Raw genomic sequence first — 18,539 nt, 5'->3', positions numbered from 1 at the left:
TTTTATAGCAAAAAGGATCCTGTCAAGAGTCACAGTTTTCATTTAACTGTATCTTTTTAGTCTTCTTCAGTGTGGGACAGTTCCATACTCTTTCCTTAATTTTTCTGCTTTGACATCACTGAAGATTACATGGCTGGAATTTGGTAAAGTTTCACTCACTCTGGGCTTGTCTGTGCAGTCAGCTACCAAAAACAGGTAGTAGACCTGGTAGGAGTTGTATGTATGTTGAGGGTACAGGTAATAAAAAGGTTTATAAAGACTTTAAAAAAAATAATAAAACCAGTGAAAATTGGCTCTTCTTTTAAAAAACTATCACCTTTAAGAAGAAATATTTGCAGCCAGGCAAAATAAATCATTTTGTTAGCTTTATTTTCAATTATAATTTCAGTTTAGTCCATAAATAACCGAGAAGTGAAGACAGGTTTTAATTTTAGCTTAGTCAGTTATCACTAGGTAATAGTGGACAATTTACTTAACTCTCAGCTGTAAAATAGCAATATTCAGTCTTTTGTGTTTGTATTATTGTAAAAGCTAGTTAAGAAAGAATGGACTGAAGATGCAATACAGACTCTTTTTACTTCAACAGCTAATGAAACGGGCAAGAAATTATAAATGTAAATAAACAACAAATAAACAACAAAAATGAACAATGTCTGAAGAAGAAAAGGCACAAATCCCAAAGCCATTGACTTTAATCAAAACAAAGAAGCAAACAACACAACAGTGGTGTAGTAAGAAGAGTTTGCCCTGCTCACAGAAGTGAATTTTTGACTCCTTCATCTCATCCTCACCTCCAATGAGATTTACTGGTGAAATGACAAAGTGCTGAGAACTCTCATAATGACCTCTAGTTCTGGAGTTAAGCACATTTATATAATGTATTTTATATATATTTTTAATCTTTATAATCATATGTAATGTATCTTAATCTTTTTCCTCTTCTCCCAGAAGAGGAATGACAGAGCTTATGGTGAGCAGAGAGTAAAACAGGAAAGTGTAAGTAGTAAAGCTGACTATATTGTACAGACTAATAGTTTCATGCCTAAACACTCACTTGGAAAAACTTCTAGAGTCCAGCTCTAATAAACAGTATATCTCCTCAGGGAAGTACAACCATGACTCCTCCACCAATAATGTTGCTACACACCACTTAGAAATACATAAGCAAACAAACAAATAAATAAAACCCTTAAAATAGAGAGAAGTACCTAAGTCTTCTAATAAACATTGAACTTCCCTCAGTCCCATTATTCCCTCAAGTTACAAAATGTGGGTACTCATGATGTATCCAGCTTCCAAACTGGAGCTAAGAGGGAGAAAAAAAAAAAAAAGGTCCCCAATATGATGAGACAAAAGTTACGAAATATCCCTCTCTAAAGTGATACATGAATTGTCTGTACACATTTCCTCAAATATGAGTAAATGAAAAGGGAAGAGTAACTATGCAAATATATTGCAGTAATGAAAGTGAAAAACAGAGTATGCCAAAAATAGACAGAATACCAATCTAGGAAATTTCTCAAAATTATTTCATGCTGTAGAGTATGAAAATGAATTCAGAAAAAGCTAACATAACTCAATGGCAATGAAAATACAAACAATAGAATCAGATAAAACAGGAGGTTGCAAATATAAGGATACAAACTGCAAACCAAACAGCATCACTAAAGAACTAATAAATCAATTAGAATATGTAAAAAACAAAACAGACACTCACTGAAGTCAAATTACTGACATAAAGGGACATTTTGAGGTAACTGTAATTAATGAAGTTGAAAAAGAACAGATAAAAAGCAACTTAAAAATTGGCAATGAACAAGAAAGATAAAGATGAACAAACATAAAATCTTTGATGTCATTGAGATAGAGAATAAAACAAGCTTATCAGCAGCAGATATTATAACAAAAATTTCCCATATATTTAAAGAATATACCATGTTTTAGGGACATTTAAGAGAAAGCACTTAATACCAAGGCATATGTTAGTTAAGTGATCTTTAATGAAAAGCTTAACAAGACCAGGTTGAAAGAGAGGATCAACTAAAAGAGTGAGAGAAAATATTAAATTAATCTAGATTTTAAGATGGTAGCCTTCTATACCAGAAGACAGTGGGCAAGAAAGTCTACAATATTCTGAAAAGGGTGACGCCTCTATTACCATCCACCATATATCTATTACCATTCAACCATTATACCTGGAACCCTCAGAGGACTACTCTTAAATGACTAAATGACTACTCTTAAAGAAATGACTTAACAATGAAATCCATCCAATTAAAAATGAACCAATATATAAATCTCAAGAAAGGAGGAATAGGAGGCACTTTGAATATATATAAATATAAAACTAGTACTTAAAACCCATGTTACTTTTAGTTATAGAACAGAATATGAAAGCTATAAACTTGGATAATGTAAATATAATAATATGTTTAGAAAAATGAAGGGTCATGACAGATAGAAATGTGTGAGCGCTAGGGTGCCTGGATGGCTCAGTTGGTTAAGTGTCTAACTTTTGATTTCAGCTCAGGTCCTGATCTCAGGGCCCTGGAATTAAACTCTGAGTCTGGCTCTTCACTCAGCATGGAGTCTGCCAGAGAATTTCTCTCTCCATCTCCGTCTGCCCCTCCCCCTTCCTCTATCTCTCTCACTCTGTTTCTAAAATAAATCTTCAAAAAAAATGTGAGTGCTAATATCACCTTTTATAGCAAAGAGTTAAATGTTAAAAATACATATATAAGAGTATACAATTTTTAAAAGCATAAACACTCTAACCATTTAGTATTATTTAGTGCATTTTAGAGAAATCTTTTAGAAAAATAGAAATATATATATACATATATATCTTTGTTGACTGAAATAATTTATTAGAAGTTCAAAATTCTCTACATTTTTATTTTTACTTTTACTTTATTCTCTTCATTTTACTTTAGTTTTACTTTTGATAAACTAAAATTTAATTCTCATGTTAAAAGTAGTATCTATGGTATGATTGCATTTTTATAAAAGCATTGTTCTATGCATTTATCTATCTACATATTAATCTATATTCTCTGTATTTAGATGCACAAAAAGATTGCTACAATTTTATCAAATTTTAATAATTTTTATTTGGGGCGAGAGTTTTATTTAGGATAAAGGTTTCCATTTTGCTTGCATAATTTTTCATAGTTTGAACATTTAAACTGAACATGGAATACACCAAAGAAAATACAGTTGACTCCTGAACAAGATTTTCAATTGTGTCATCTACTTATATGCAGGTTATTTATAGTACAATATTGTAAATGTATTTTCTGTTTCTTGTAATTTTTCCTAATAACTTTTTTAAATTAAAACAATTTTTGAAATTTATTTATTTGAGAGAGAGAAAGAGAGAGCACAAGTGGGATGAGGGGCTGAGGGAGAAGCAGACTCCTTGCTGAGCAAGGACCCCAATGTAGGACTTGATCCCAGGACTCTAGGGTAATGACCTGAGCCCAAGGCAAACACTTAACCAAGTGAGCCACCCAGGCACCCTAATAACATTTTATTGTCCCTAGCTTAGTTTATTGTAAGAATATAGAATTTAACACATATAACAGACAAAATACATGTTAACCAACTGTTTTTTTTTTTTTATCAGCAGGTCTTCTGGGCAACGGTACACAGTTGCCCAATTAAGTTTTGGGGAATCAAAGTTACATATGAATTTTTAAGTGCATAGGGGGTCGGCAACCCTAACATCCATATTGTCCAAAGATCAACTGTAACAGGTTTTCTTTTTAAATGAAGGAAACTGAAAACAAATAAGTTGAGGTGGTAATCTAATTTTTAATGGTAGAATATAAATGGCTTTTCTGTTCTTTTTGTAGAAATTTCCAAACACCTTCCTCCCCCGCAAAAAGAAACCTGCCTAAAATAATGCATATTAACCACCTAGCAGAGTGCCATGCACAAAAGAGGCAGACAAGAAATTTTTCATTTACTTACCTTCCTTTACTTTCATTCCAAAGTAAGCACTGTTCAAACTTCATATAAGCAAAATTTGGGGTATAACTTGACTTAATAATACCTTATTTTGGGATAGTGATTTGTGGTTTTCAAAGGACCTTTATACATACCAATTAACAAACTAAATCCCTGTGGTACCTTTTGTAAGACACATTTTCATTCTCATTTGGTAGAGTAAGAATTTACAACTAATAAAACAAGGCATTTTGTAACAAACTGTGATTTATTTTGGAAGACACAAAACTTGCCGTAGTGAATTATCATCACTTGGTATCTTATTTATTCATTTATATTTGCTATGATCAATATTTTAGAAGCTTGAGTTCATACCAGTGAAAAGTCTAGCTTGTCAATTAATTGTCTCTTTTAGTAAATTTTCATGTTTTTTTTTTCCCAAGACTGTAATGGAATGGTTAAACAATAGCATACTTTTGTTGCTTTGTTTATACTGTCAGAAAGCAATGACAACATTGGTTTCTATATAAGAACAATTAAAACTGTGACAATATGATATCAAAACCAAAAAATCAAAATGCTTTCTCAAATACTTTTACTTTAAGAAGGTACTAGAGGTTAGAAAGAGTGTTGACAATAATTAAATAATTGTATTGATAATACCTACTATTATAAAATCACATGTGATTATAAAGCTACTAAAATTGCTTTACTTGACAGTAAAGCAAGAACTCTGCAATAAAGGTACACTGAAAAATAAATACTTTGATTTTTAAATTTTTATTTTAAATTTAATTTTAATTTATTTAAATTTAAATTTTAAAATTTAATTTTAAACTTAATTTAAATTTAATGTTCAATTTTAATTTTTATATTTTAATGGTAATTAAAAGAAGACCATACAGTTGTTGAAAATTACCATAGGCTTCCATCCCAGTTTTCTTCCTTTTTCATCTCCGGTGGAATTAAAACATGTATATTCTGTGATCTAATACTAGATTAAACCTACCAGTGTTGAAAGTTCATTGTTATCCCCCTGAATATTAAGAACATTTTACTGTATCTAAGGCAGTCACATTCTCACATTTGTGAACAGTTACATGAAACTGTTCATGGAAAATCAGCTCTTAACCCATGTTATAAGTCATGTCATCTTTCATAGCAAAAAGTCAATTTTTTTTTTATAGCAAAAAGTCCTGTTTGATTTACTTTACCTTTGTGGCCATGGATGAATATTACCTGCTTGGCTGCTGTGTTTCTCTCTGGTAATAAGCAAATACTAAGACATGGTAGTCATGGATTGTTACTTGAATAGAGATGAAGCATTTAGAAATATTAGAGCAATCCATTTTCTATAAAACTCATGAAGAGTTACAGAACACTAGTCTATATAGACAAACTGAGACAGACAGAAAGACAAGCAGTAGAATGACAGAGAGAAAGAATAACTGAATAAAGAGTGGCTTTATTCTCTGAGATTTTTAATCTTTCGTTCCAGTTTTCGGTGAGTCCAGCCTTTGGGTTCTATTAACCATCAACTCTACTAATTTCTGTTTTTGCAAAGAGATTTTAGAAATATAGAGTCAAAACAATAAACAATAGAATGAAATCACTGTTGTGCTGCTTCTCCTCTCTCTAGGACTATGAAAGCTTAAAAACATGCGTAGTCAACCATTTGTTTTCAGACGTTATTAGGGGCAAGTTCAAGCACATGAGAAGCCTCGTATTTAAAAGAACACAGAATTCAAAAATGTATTATCCATGGTTTTACTTAAAACTCATTGTTTGGACTTGGGTAAATTTCAGATTTCATGGAGGGGCAAGGTCACACCCAGTTAGAAAGTTCCTGGGATTTTTGTGTCGCAATCTTATCCCTCCCAATATAGCTCACTACCCAGGCTCCTGGGTATCTTATCTCATCCCTCCCAATATAGCTCACTACCCAGGTTCCTGGAACTCCCTAGATGTCTTCTACTACAGAAGTTTGATTTCTAAAATCATTTTGGGGGCACCTAGTGGATTCAATCAGTTAAGTGCTGACTCTTGATTTTGGCTCTAGTCATGATCTCAAGGTCGTGAGATTGAGCCCCATGAAGGGGCTGCATGAGATTCTCTTCCTCTCCTTCTGCCTCTCTCTCCTACTAGTACACAGGTGTCCCCCCTTCTCTCAAATAAACAAATAAATAAAATCTTTAAAAATTTTTTTCAATTCACTAAAAATAGAACAACACAAAAAATAAGTAAAGTTTGATGATATGTTACCTGGTTTTACCAAAGAGGAAACGAAAACCAGGGCATGTAACCAATGTGACTGCACAGGGCTCAGCTTAGAAGGGCCCTGAATTTCTGGTTTAATGTTCTGAAGCACAGCCTTAACAGTCTTAATACTGTTAGTCATAAGTTTGAGTTTTGTAAGTAAAGCCTGATGAGTCTGGTGAGCACTGAGTGCTTGGTGCCTTGGCTAACACTTAGTGCCTCCTACCACCACCAAGTCTGCCTCTCCAGAACCCTATATTTTCAGAATGCACCATGCCCTGCAAATTACGTAGTTGGTCCTGACTAAAGCTTGTAGAAGTTCAATGATTTTCTCAAGACCACACTGCTAGTGAAATTCCAGAGCTAGCACTCAAATCCAGGTTTGACTCAAAGTCCAGGGTTGCACATACTACAGTATAACCACTTGAGTTCTGCATACTTTCAGGACTAAAGAGGCTCTGTACTCTCTGGCTTTGTTTTCTTTCCAAGCCTTCTTGTTAGTTTCCAAATTAAGTCTGTTTAACCTAACTTAGACTACAGTCAATTATGTCTTCCTAGAAATTTAGGTTCAGAAGGAAAAAACATTAAGGATTGCTCAGAAATTTGGTGTTTTTCAAAATGAAGGAAAAAAGAAAGGTGGTTTTATAGCTAAGAAATACATATTATTCCCACTTGCAGATTTTCATTTTCAAGAGTCTTTGTGGCTTACAGGTTTAGCTGTCCAGTAAACAGATACACTGCGGTGGCTGTAGAGTGAGGGCTGGGTTGGAGAAACTGAGTTTTGGAAACATTGGCCTTTAAATTCTAATGAAAAGAGAATTTTGCTCTAACAATGTTTTGATGGTAATCATTCTACTAATATATTTTAAATTAGTTCAAAAGTAGGTTCCCATGTTCATTGCAGCATTATTTATACTATCCAAGACATGGAAACAACCCAAGTGTCCATCAGTGAACCAACAGATAAAAAAATGTGGTATATACATAGATGGAATATTATTCAGCCATAAAGAAGGATATAGTATAGTTTGTGACAATATGGATAAACCTTAAGATCATTACGCTAGGTGAAATAAGCCAGACAGAGAAAAACAAATGCTTATGATCTCACTTACATGTGGATTCTTAAAGGACTGGGAATTCATAAAAACAGAAAAGGTAGGAGAAAAGGGTGGAGGTGGGGAGGAGTTGAGAGAGCACGGAACTAGATGAAGGCTGTCAAAGGGAACAATTTCCTATTTTATAATAGGAATGATAAATAAGTTTTGGGGATAAAATATATAGCATGATGGCTATAGTTAGTAAGAGTATATTGTAGGGGTGCCTGAGTGGCTCAGTCAGTTGGGTGTCTGCCTTTGGCTTGGGTCATGATCCCAGGTCCTGGGTTCCTTGCTCAGCTTTGGGTTCTGTGCTCAGTGGGGAGAACTGCTTCTTCCTCTCCTCCTCACTAGTGCTCTCTCTTGCTCTCTCTGTTGCTTTCTCTGTGTGTCTCTCTCTCTCAAACAAATAAATAAAACCTTAAAATAAAACAAAACAAGAATATATTGCATATTTGAAAATTGTTAAGAGAATAGATCTTAAAAATTCTCAACACAAAGAGAAAAAAATGTGTTACTATGTGAGGTGACGAACATGCTTACTAAATTTATGTAGTAATCATTTTACAGTATATACATATATCAAATCATTACATCATAAACCCTAAACTTACACAATGTTATATATCAATTATATCTCAGTAAGTTGGAAAAAAAAAGGCAGAGTTTCAAAATAGTTTTAAATTCAAACCTTAATTAGAATCAAATCATACTTTGAAACTGGCATTCATTTTACAACCTGGATAATCAGTGAGCCCCTATTCAAGCAAACATCAAAAATGAGGAGGAGGAGTTTAATATCTACCTGACAATGGCCATACTTGATATTCTTTCCTACAACAGACATTTGGGAAGGCAATTTTTAACTGAGAAACTACTTTGAGCATAACAGAATCACTCTGGTTATTTTTCTATCAGACACTCTAAGCAGAAAAAACTAATGGTATACACTCGGTATACAATGTGTGTACATGCACACCTACAGTATTTGGTCCTATCAGACATTTGCAGTGACCTAGTGATTAGAAGGCTGAGCATTAAGCCTGCCTGGGAAGTATATGACACATCAGAAGTGGTACACAGATCATAAAGTAAATCATAGTAAGAAGTGTGCATTACCATACATTTTATATTTTGTTGATCTCTGCAGCTTAAAACCAAACCAAAACATAATTCTACATTATTGCTTATTTATATATTGCCAGTAGACAGTAATAAAATGTAACATAAATAAATTCAATGAAATTTTATTAGCTCTAATCATTTCCTGAACCTTCTTCAGGTGCTGATAATATAAAAATAAATAAATAAATTGCACTCAAGGAGCTTATAATCAAATAAAGGCAAATGGGGAATGTAGTAAGTGCCAGGGATAAAGTTGAACTTGTACATGAATTATCTTACTTTATCTTTACAAGAACTCTGACATGTAAATTCTAATATCACCAATTTAAGTGTAAAGAAATTGAGGTTTAGAGAATTAGGTAATTTGCTCAATACTGAACAGTTAGAGAGTGGTAGTATCCAATTCTGAATCTAGGCAATCTGACTCCAGAACACACACACCAAGTCACTGTGATACATAGCCCAAAAAGGGAAGCAGACATGAAAACAAATAACTGACTGGAAATATTACAGGATAAGTGTTATACCAAAAGCATAATTATACTTTTAAGGAAGTGCAAAGAGGAAGTGATTAATTCTGCCTAGAGGTTAAGAAAGACTGACAAAAAAGGAATTATTTGAGCTATGTGTGAAACAATTAGAATGAGAATGCCTTTGAAAGGGAAGGGTGTAGAAAGGAAATTCTAAGACTAGCTTAAATAAATATATGAAAGTACCTGTCACTCAAAAAAATACAACTAGTTTGGAAGATAGGAAAATAATGAAATACAGAAATGGAATGGTATATTTAGAATATTTTGAAGGCCCTTAAATGACATTACAGAGGTTTGAACTTGATGTGTTAACAGTTAGAAAACATGGAAGTGTTTTCAGTTTTAAGCAGGTATGTGACATGCTTAGATCAATGATTAACTGGAGGAAGGATGGGGAAGAGAACCACGAGTCAGGGAAATTATTTATCAAACACTTGAAAACACTGAGATAATTGTGGCATTGTCAGTAGGAATGAAGAGACTGAGAACAATGTCAGAGATCTTTTGAAGTGTTTCGAGGCAATACCAACAGAATGATGTAACTGCTTTGAAGTTAGAGATGAGGGAAAGTGAACATTAAAGATTCCTCTGAGCTAGCCGTGATGGATGAAGGCAAGAATGCACATCTGTAGGCTTCTTTAACTATTAAAGGAAGAAGGAGAAAGAGAAGGAGAAAGATGTGGGCACTGAGGATGGATGAAAGGAGATGAGAAAGCAGCTACAAGTTCAACCCATTATTTATTTATTTATCTATCGAACAGGCATTTATTTGTAGGATTACCATGTGCAAAAACTATCTTTGGGTCTGGAAAATATAGCAACGAAAACACCTGCTGATAAGCTGCTCTAATTCTAATAAGCTGATAAACTGCCCTGTATTCTAATTGGGGGAGGCATAAACTAAGTCAAGAAGTAAACATGTGGTCCATGAGATGGTATTAAGTGCAATGGAGAAAAATAAAGAGTAAGTGAGCTAGGAATTCTGGGTGAGTTGGGGTGTTATTTTATAAAATATGGCAAAGGAATATATCATTTATTTGGTACATCTGAACAGGGAGTGGTTAGCTTTGGCAAGTAGGGAGAATGGGCCAAATAAGACAAAGGGGAAAACATACCCGTTACATTGTAGCAATGTAGGGATCACTGAGCACTTAGCAAGAATTGAGTAGAGTATGGATCCTGAAAGGAGTATAGTCAAGGAGCAATGTGAAGAGAGGAAATTGAGACAATAAGCATGAAAAAAAAATTATAAGGAGTTTTTCCCTGAGAGAGTCCAGAGAATTAGCATAGAAGAATGCAGGGTCGAGGGCACATTTTGTTGAGATAAAATATGACAACACAGGGCGCCTGGGTGGCTCAGTGGGTTAAGCCGCTGCCTTCGGCTCAGGTCATGATCTCAGGGTCCTGGGATCGAGTCCCGCATCGGGCTCTCTGCTCAGCAGGGAGTCTGCTTCCTCCTCTCTCTCTCTCTGCCTGCCTCTCTGCCTACTTGTGATCTCTCTCTGTCAAATAAATAAATAAAATCTTAAAAAAAAATATGACAACACATTTGCATGGTTCTGGACATGATGCAGTACAGTGTGAACAAGATGATCCACAATAGGATGCCTGGGTGGCATAGATGGTTAACTGTCTGCCTTCAGCCCAGGTCATGATCACAGGGTACTGGGATCAAGTCCTGCATTGGGCTCCCCTCCCTCTGCTCCCTGCTTATGCTCTCTCTCACTATCTCTGTTGCTATCTCTGTCTCTCTCAAACAAATAAATAAAATCTTAAAAAAAAAAAAAGGAAAATACTGTATTTAAAAAAAAGAAAAAAAAAAGATGATGTACAACAGAGGAAGATAGTATCTGGAGTGATGCTGTTGAAGAAGTACCAGAGGAGGGATCCAGTCTCTTTGTAGCGAGTTGCTTTAGAAAGAAAGTTTTCTTCCATGGTAAAAGGAGGGAAGGCATAGTGTATAAAGACAGGTAGAAAATATACTGATACATGTGAGGTTGAAAGCATGCTAAAATTATCTTCTGATGGGGTTGCCTGGGTGGCTCATTCAGTTAAGCAGCTGTTTTCTGCTCAGGTCATGATGTCAGTTTCCTGGGATCGAGCCCCACATCTGGCTCCCTGCTCAGCAGAGAGCCTGCTACTTCCTCTCCCTCTGCCTTCTGCTCTGCCTATTTGTACTCTGTATCTCTGTGTCAAATAAATAAAATCTTTAAAAAAATTATCTTCTGGTGGTGCCTGGGTTTAGTGGGTTAAAGCCTCTGCTTTCAGCTCAGGTCATGATCTCAGGGTCCTGGGATCTAGCCCCACATAGGGCTCTCTGCATGGCAGGGAGCCTGCTTTCCCCCTCTCTCTGCCTGCCTCTCTGCTTACTTGTGATCTCTCTCTCTGTCAAATAGATAAATAAAATCTTTAATAAAAAATTATCTTCTGATATTTTCCATATTTTCTTAGGAAGGAGGAAGAAATATTATTAGCTGAGAGAGATGATGGGAGAGGAAGTGCGGGAAGTTTGAGAGGAGATGACAATGTATAAAATGATCATCAGGAGAATGGAAAAGTGACAGAGCAGAGAGATGTGATAGGCCATTATTAAAGGCCAATCGTTTTTGAAAGATTTCAAAGCCAACACAAGATTATTAATGGGTATTCTGTCCAGTGCATTTTTGGGGGTTAACTCTGCCTTTCAATGGCTTTCATCCATTTTACAATTAAGGAAGAGAAAACTGTTAAGAATGCAAATGATTCTTAAACACTGAAATGCACATTGTTCCCAGTACAATGATATCATTTTTTTCTCTTTTTTTCTTGTGGATAAACCAGGCTTCTGTTTTATTTTTTGTATCATTCATGAGATATCATTGGCATACCATGAAATTTAGCCATAATAAAACCACTTTGCATCCATTTATAAATCCATTTTACCATTTCTTACTGCCTATGCAAACATGGTTTTTGAATTCTACTTTGAACAAGTTGCAACATTTCACTGGTTCCCACATTAATTAGTTTGTTAAACAAAATCTTTCATATGGGTTCATTTATATTCATTTGAGATTCATTATTTTGCTATTTTAAAAATACCATTAAAACTCACTAAATATGAACTGCCAGTAAGACTCATATATGTAGAACCAGTAGCGAGCTGTAAGTAGGAATTGGCTGGGAAGAAAGGCAGAGTTGAAGGGCATTGCTCTGTAAAGTAAGTACCAACATGGACATGAGTAAAAGAAAAACTGAAGATGGAGAACTAGTGATTATCAACATCTTTAGAGCTGACAAAAGAGAGAAAAGAGCCAAAAAATTCCAAGAAGGTCTATTTGAGAAATTGAGATTATTTTACCCAAATCATTTTATTAATTATCTATTGCTACCCTAACAAATTATCTCAAACTTGGTAGCATAAAACTACATGAATTTATTATCTTACAGTCCTATAGATTAGAATTCCTAAATGGGTCTCACTGAGCTAAAACCAAGGTGTGGATAGAGTTGCAAGCCCTTCTTGAGAGTCCCCAGCATAGAAGGTGTTTCCTTGCCTTTTCCAACTTCTGGAAGCTGCCTGCATTCCTTAGCTTGTGGACTCCTTTCTCCATCTTCAAAACCAATGATAGTACATTGGGTCCTTTCACAGCAGATTACTCTATTCCTCCAACGTCACATTACCCTCTGATTCTCCTCTGCCTCCTTCTTCCACTTTTAAGGACCCTTGTGATTACACTGGGCTCAACCAGATAATCCAGGATAAACTTCCTCTTAAATCAGTTGATTAGCAACCTTTATTCCATCTGCAACTTTAATTCCCCTTTGCCATATAACCTTTCATAGTCACATGTTCCAGGGATTAGGACATGGACAACCTTGGGGCCATTATCCTGCTGATACCAAGAAAGGAGAGTTTTTAATGGAAGACATAGTTAAGATTGCTAGTGTTAAAGAATAGTGAAGAACAACACAACCTTACTTGGTAATCAGAAAATCTTTCATTTTTTTTTTCTTTTAAAAATTTCATTTATTTATTTGAGAGAGAGAGAGAGAGAGATATCACAAGTAGGCAGAGAGGCAGGCAGAGAGAGGGGGGAAGCAGGCTCCCCATGCAGCAGAGAACACAACGCGGGGCTCAATCCCAGGAACCTGAGACCATGACCTGAGCCGAAGGCAGAGACTTAACCCACTGAGCCACCCAGGCGCCCCAATCTTTCGTTTCTTTAGTAGGAGAAATTTCATTATCAAAGTCAAGATGGATTGGTACACAAGGCCAAATTTAAGGTAAACTGGAGGCTGAAAGAAAACTATGGCATGGAATAGAAACAACACAGAGGTCAGTGGCAAAGAGAAAGAAAGAGATAAGTGAGTGGAGTCTAGAGGACCTGTTTGTATATGTGCTTTTCAGTTTTGATTATTTGTAATTTCAGGACTAATGAGAGAAGCTGATTTGTAGGCTGATGCTAAGGGACCAACTGAGAGGCAAGCTCAGACTCTCTCCTTTGAACTTCTGGGTTTTTGACACTATGACTTCCATAATTTAGAGCATTTCAACATTTATAACCTCTGAAAAGTAACAGCACACTGTCAAGTACACAAAGCACCTAAAAGCACTTTTCTATAATGCCCCACAGTGAAGATGTTAGAAAGTCCCACAAAACCAAGTGTGATCATTGACCCCACTGGATGCTCTCTGAGCTAAGATTGTGTATGCCTGAAATGGCATTGATTCCATGTGTATACCAATAACAAACTAAAAGGAGAACATTTGGAAAAAGAGAAATAAATGAGAAAAGCACTCTTAAAAATCTTTGAATAGCCAAGATAGACACAAACCCCAAATGTACATTACTTGGTGATGACTGATATAATTTTGGTAACAGAGTATGACAAATAAGCATGCTGACCCATCAGTCCTGTTTTATGATTATTGCCAACATGCATATCTTAATGAAATCTGTAGGTTTGGGGTGAAATGTCACCCAAGGGGCCTCCTTTGGAAAGCTGAGATTATACCTCATTCTCATGTATGTCTTCTATGCCTTCCTACTTTCTCAAGTTGAATTGCATCTCCCATTCCAGGCACGTACTTCTCCTGCCCTCTGTGCCATGCAAAAATGCCAACAAATTTGTCAGAAAAGATTTGCCCTTTGTGAAACTAGCCTGATTAAGTTTTATCAGCTCATATCTCTCTGGATGTTTGGTAACCTCATTCCTTATTACTGTCTCAGAGATCTTGCCTACAGCCAAGGGCAGATCTGCTCATTTATAATTTCCTGGTTGTTTCTCAACTCTTTTCTCACAGATTGGGGTGAGGTGTTTTTGGTTTTGTTTTGCCTCTATCTCCCTCTGTGAAATATTTGTGCTAAGGTTTCCTCATTTTAGTTTAAAACTTATTTAGACATAGATTTATATGTTTTCCAATTTACCACCATGAAGATTTCTTATAAATTTAAATTATTGGTTGATAAAGGTCTTTCATCCATTCCCTCTACTTGCCAATGTGATCTTTCTTATGAAGAAATGCTCCTTAGAGTAGAGGAGCAGTTGTTTTATTTCTCTCTTGCTACATCGGTTTAAACTTCATAAACACCATAATTACACTAGACCAAACTCGAATATGAAATAAGAAAATGAAATAGCGTCCCCTGATTCATTATGCTATATTGTCTTCCTCCCAATATAAAGATTAAATGACAAGGATAGTTTACAAAGATGACAAACATGAGCTCGAATTTTTTTTTTCCAGACTCATAAGCAACAAAAGATTTTTTTGTTTCTTTTATGGGTGAAGAAACTCATTGGTTTCCTGTGTGAGAGAAGCTCTTGACATTTTCTGTTGATTCTTTCAAGGTTCAGACAGTTCTAAATTTCGGTTCCTGTTTTTCCTCACTTGAATATTTGAACATAAACAGTCTCTCCAGTGATGCTGTACTGACTTTGTAAACAATTCACAAAGATGAGAAAAAATCAGGCTTTTCCTTCTCCTCCTTCCTATTCATGTTCTTCCTTCGCATTCTTTATCACCCTGTTTCCCTGTACTTTACCGTAGGGGAAAAGTTAGACAAGAGAAATACATGACACATCTTCCTGGCATGGACTGCTATGGGGAGGTAGGAACCAGCATTTTATTATTTTATGCCAGATAAAATAATAGATGCTTATTATAGAATATTTTTAAGTCTCAGAAAGGTAAAGAGAAAAAAAATACCCAATTTTGGATACTGGTATCTATAATTCCTGAATTTTTTCTGTACTATGGTGTCAATTGTTAATCTCTACCATTACTCATGTAAAAAATGTAACGAAATTTCCCTACTAATAATGAGTACTTGTGAACTTTTCATTTTAATGGAACTACACATTTTGAAAGTTTCTTAATAATCCATCATATATCTAAATAAAAAGTTTACATTTGTCTATATTTTGTTTTTTATCATAAATAAATGCAAGAAGAAATGCTTTTCCTATACTGTATTTATAATTATTTTCTTAACATAATTTTCTAGAATTAGAATTGACGGATCTAAAAGTATTAATATTTGGGGTGTTCTAATAATTATTATTAATTTCCATCTAATTGAATCCTATAAAGTCAGGAATGCTTTTAAGTGCAAATTTCATACCAACTGGGATTTAAAAGATAATTAACAATGATAATGACATTTTCAACAATTTACTAGCTGTCACATGTACTAACATGGCATTAATTATCTAAGTCTTACCACAAACTCTATAAGGAAAATGCTAATCCTCCCCCAGTTTACAGAGGTTTGAACCTGAAATTAGTCAATCTGACAACAGAAACCACAGTCTTACCAACCCCAAACTACAGGAATTAGGATGGAGAGACTCTTTAGAAAGAGGATGAGGTGAGTAAATGCAAATACCTGGAATTGAGATAAACCACCAAACATTTGGAGAGCTTGAGTAATCCTTGTCAAGGAAGCCAACAAGAGAAGAGGCTAGAAGACAGATATCTGAAGCTACATCAAGAAGTCGCTTTTAGCTACCTTAAAGAATGAGGAGCTCATCTTAAGGGCTAGGGAAGCCATAAATGTGACTTAAGTTTGTGATCACGTTTTCAATTTGAAAAGCATGTGCAAATTCTGCATGCAAATATGCCTAAGTGGTAGCTGCCAGGCTTGCATGCAAGGAGCTTAATAGGGAATCCTGAAAGGAAGTGTTCTCCAGATAAGACGGAACCAGACTTAGGGCAAAACTACTTTTTTCTTTATTATCCTATCAGACCTCAAAGGGTCTAAATGCTTCTGGCTTCTACAGATGCCATAACCTTGGCTGTTCCTTCTGTTGCTTTGGAGAAATAACAGTAGCCCACCATCAAGTGTGACATACTCGGAGACTCAGGTCAAACACAGCTGAGTGGATGCAGCTCTCTGAATGGCTGAATTAAAAGTATATGCTGTTTTGTTTTTCTAGACAAAGAAAAGAAAACAAAATCCTATTCAGCTCTTGATCTTTGAAAATGCAGATATTCATAATTTTCCATGCTGATTCCAAAGCTAAGCAGAGAGACTGATATAAATTTAGCAAACATTGCTATCATACATAGGCTATTACTTACTTTATTATTTATTTTATTTGTTTCTCTTGGCACTAGCATGGAAGAACCTATTTTATAAACTCTTCACAAACACTAACAATTCACAAGTGCCAAGTGATTTTGTTGACAAGAGTGCAAGTGATAATAACGGAGAGTTCACTTTCAAGCCACAAGTTAGCTCATAATCAGACTTCTTAGCACTGGACATACTGCCTATCAGTAGCATGTACAATTTCTCCTCCTGCCCCTTCAATGACCAAAAAAATGGAACCCAAACAAATGGGCAGGGAAGAGAAGAAAGCTCTTATCGAGATACAGTTAATGGCATTTTTCACATTTCAAATTGCCATTTTTGGAATACCACATCTATGTATTATCTATTAGTTTCCTAGGACTGCCATAACAAATTATGACCAACTTAGAGGCACAAACTAATGACTTTATTCTCTTACAGTTCAGAGGCTTAATGTCTAATAGGGTTGATTTGTTCTGAAGGTTCTGATGGAAAAACCATCCTGTACCTCTATCCTGGCCTCTGGGGTTATCAGCAATCCTTGGTGGTCTTAGGTCTGCATCACTCCAGGCTCTGAATCCAGCTTCACATCGTCACCTCTGTATCTCTGAGTACTGTCTTCTCTTCTCATAAAGACGCCAGTCATTGGATTTAGAGCCCAATCAGAATCAGGATGATTTCATGTCAGTGGCTGTAACTAATTATCTTTGCAAAGGCTTATTTCCAAATAAGATCCCATTCTTAATTTCGAGGGAGACATGAATTTTATGGAGGACACTGTTCAACTCACAACACTAAACCTCAGCATTTTTTTTGAAAGATGTTTTGTGTGGTAACACAGGTGATGTGGAACATTTTGGAGGGGACAAAACCTCTAATTAATAAGTCAACTAAAAGGATTTAAGGCTGTCCCTTTATTCCTTTCATTAGAGCTCTTTCAAATTTCTCTGACTCTTCAACCCTAAAATAAAAATTGTGTATCTTCAAGGGGTAATTTAATATTGTGTGTTTTCAAACTACTTTGATGGCAGATTTTTGTTGAATTTTGGTAGCACCTCATTAATTTATTTTGTTTGTTTCGGGTTTTTTGTTTGTTTGTTTGTTTGTTTTGTTTTCTTATATACAGTTCTTTGGAAATACTGGAGAAGACAAGCCTCAAGTAGTTCGAAAATGGAGCCCACTTCCTTCCCTGTGTTCCAGTATCTCTTGGAATTCTGTCCTAAACTCTAGCACAACTGGACTACACATCTTGAGAAACCCAGTTGAAATAGTAAAACTGTCTGTCTTTGGCTTCTACCGTGATTTTTCTGGAATCCTTATAAAACTGGAGCAATCACTTTTTAATAAAATTATTATAAAATGTTAATTGCTTTCTTTTATGAGTTGGGAGAATGAGGTGGTTTCCCAGAATAGTAACTATCATGTAATTAGTACACATTACTGAGCATATTGAATACCTTATAAAATATTATTTAGTGTATTTTAATCCATAAAAAAACCCTGTAGGTGTTACTATTATTACTATTTGACAGATAAGGAGAATGACATTCAGAGGGCTATAACATAGCCATGTTCAAAGAGCTGGTAAAATAAGAAGCCCATGCTCTTTCTCACCATATAAGTACACATTTCACTATTTTATCACATTGTGCGTGTGTACAAGCACACATGCATGCTGGATTTACATCACTAAATGCTATAGGTGTTATTTATTTATTTATTTATTTATTTATTACTTTATGAATTCCTTAGGTTTCATTAAATGTGTGTGTAATTGATTTGGAGATAAAAATGTCCATATATGTATAACCTCTTATAACCATTTGACTTTGACAATTGAAACACTAGTACCCCAGCAAATCACAGGTTTCAGGCTGATGACACCTCTATTACTGTTACATCCAGAAAATGTATGAGGTTAGAGATAAAATGGTCTAATTAACCAGGAGCTGCTTCAATATCCTGAATGACTGGACAGAGATTAATCAGAAACTGGAACCTAAGCTGAGAGATGATGCAGA

General features: G+C 35.2%; 1 protein-coding gene across 1 annotated transcript in view; it reads right to left on the bottom strand.

Moving 5' to 3' along the window:
• LOC101672552 (contactin-6) overlaps positions 1–18,539 on the bottom strand; it is a 301,755-nt gene that overhangs the window by 173,913 nt on the left and 109,303 nt on the right.

This window comes from Mustela putorius, unplaced genomic scaffold (genome assembly GCF_011764305.1).
Source record: "Mustela putorius furo isolate JIRA1106 unplaced genomic scaffold, ASM1176430v1.1 tig00003850_pilon_pilon_pilon, whole genome shotgun sequence".
NCBI lineage: Eukaryota > Metazoa > Chordata > Mammalia > Carnivora > Mustelidae > Mustela > Mustela putorius.
The sequence above is the reverse complement of the archived record's forward strand: the minus strand, read 5'-3'. Positions and strand labels throughout refer to the sequence as shown.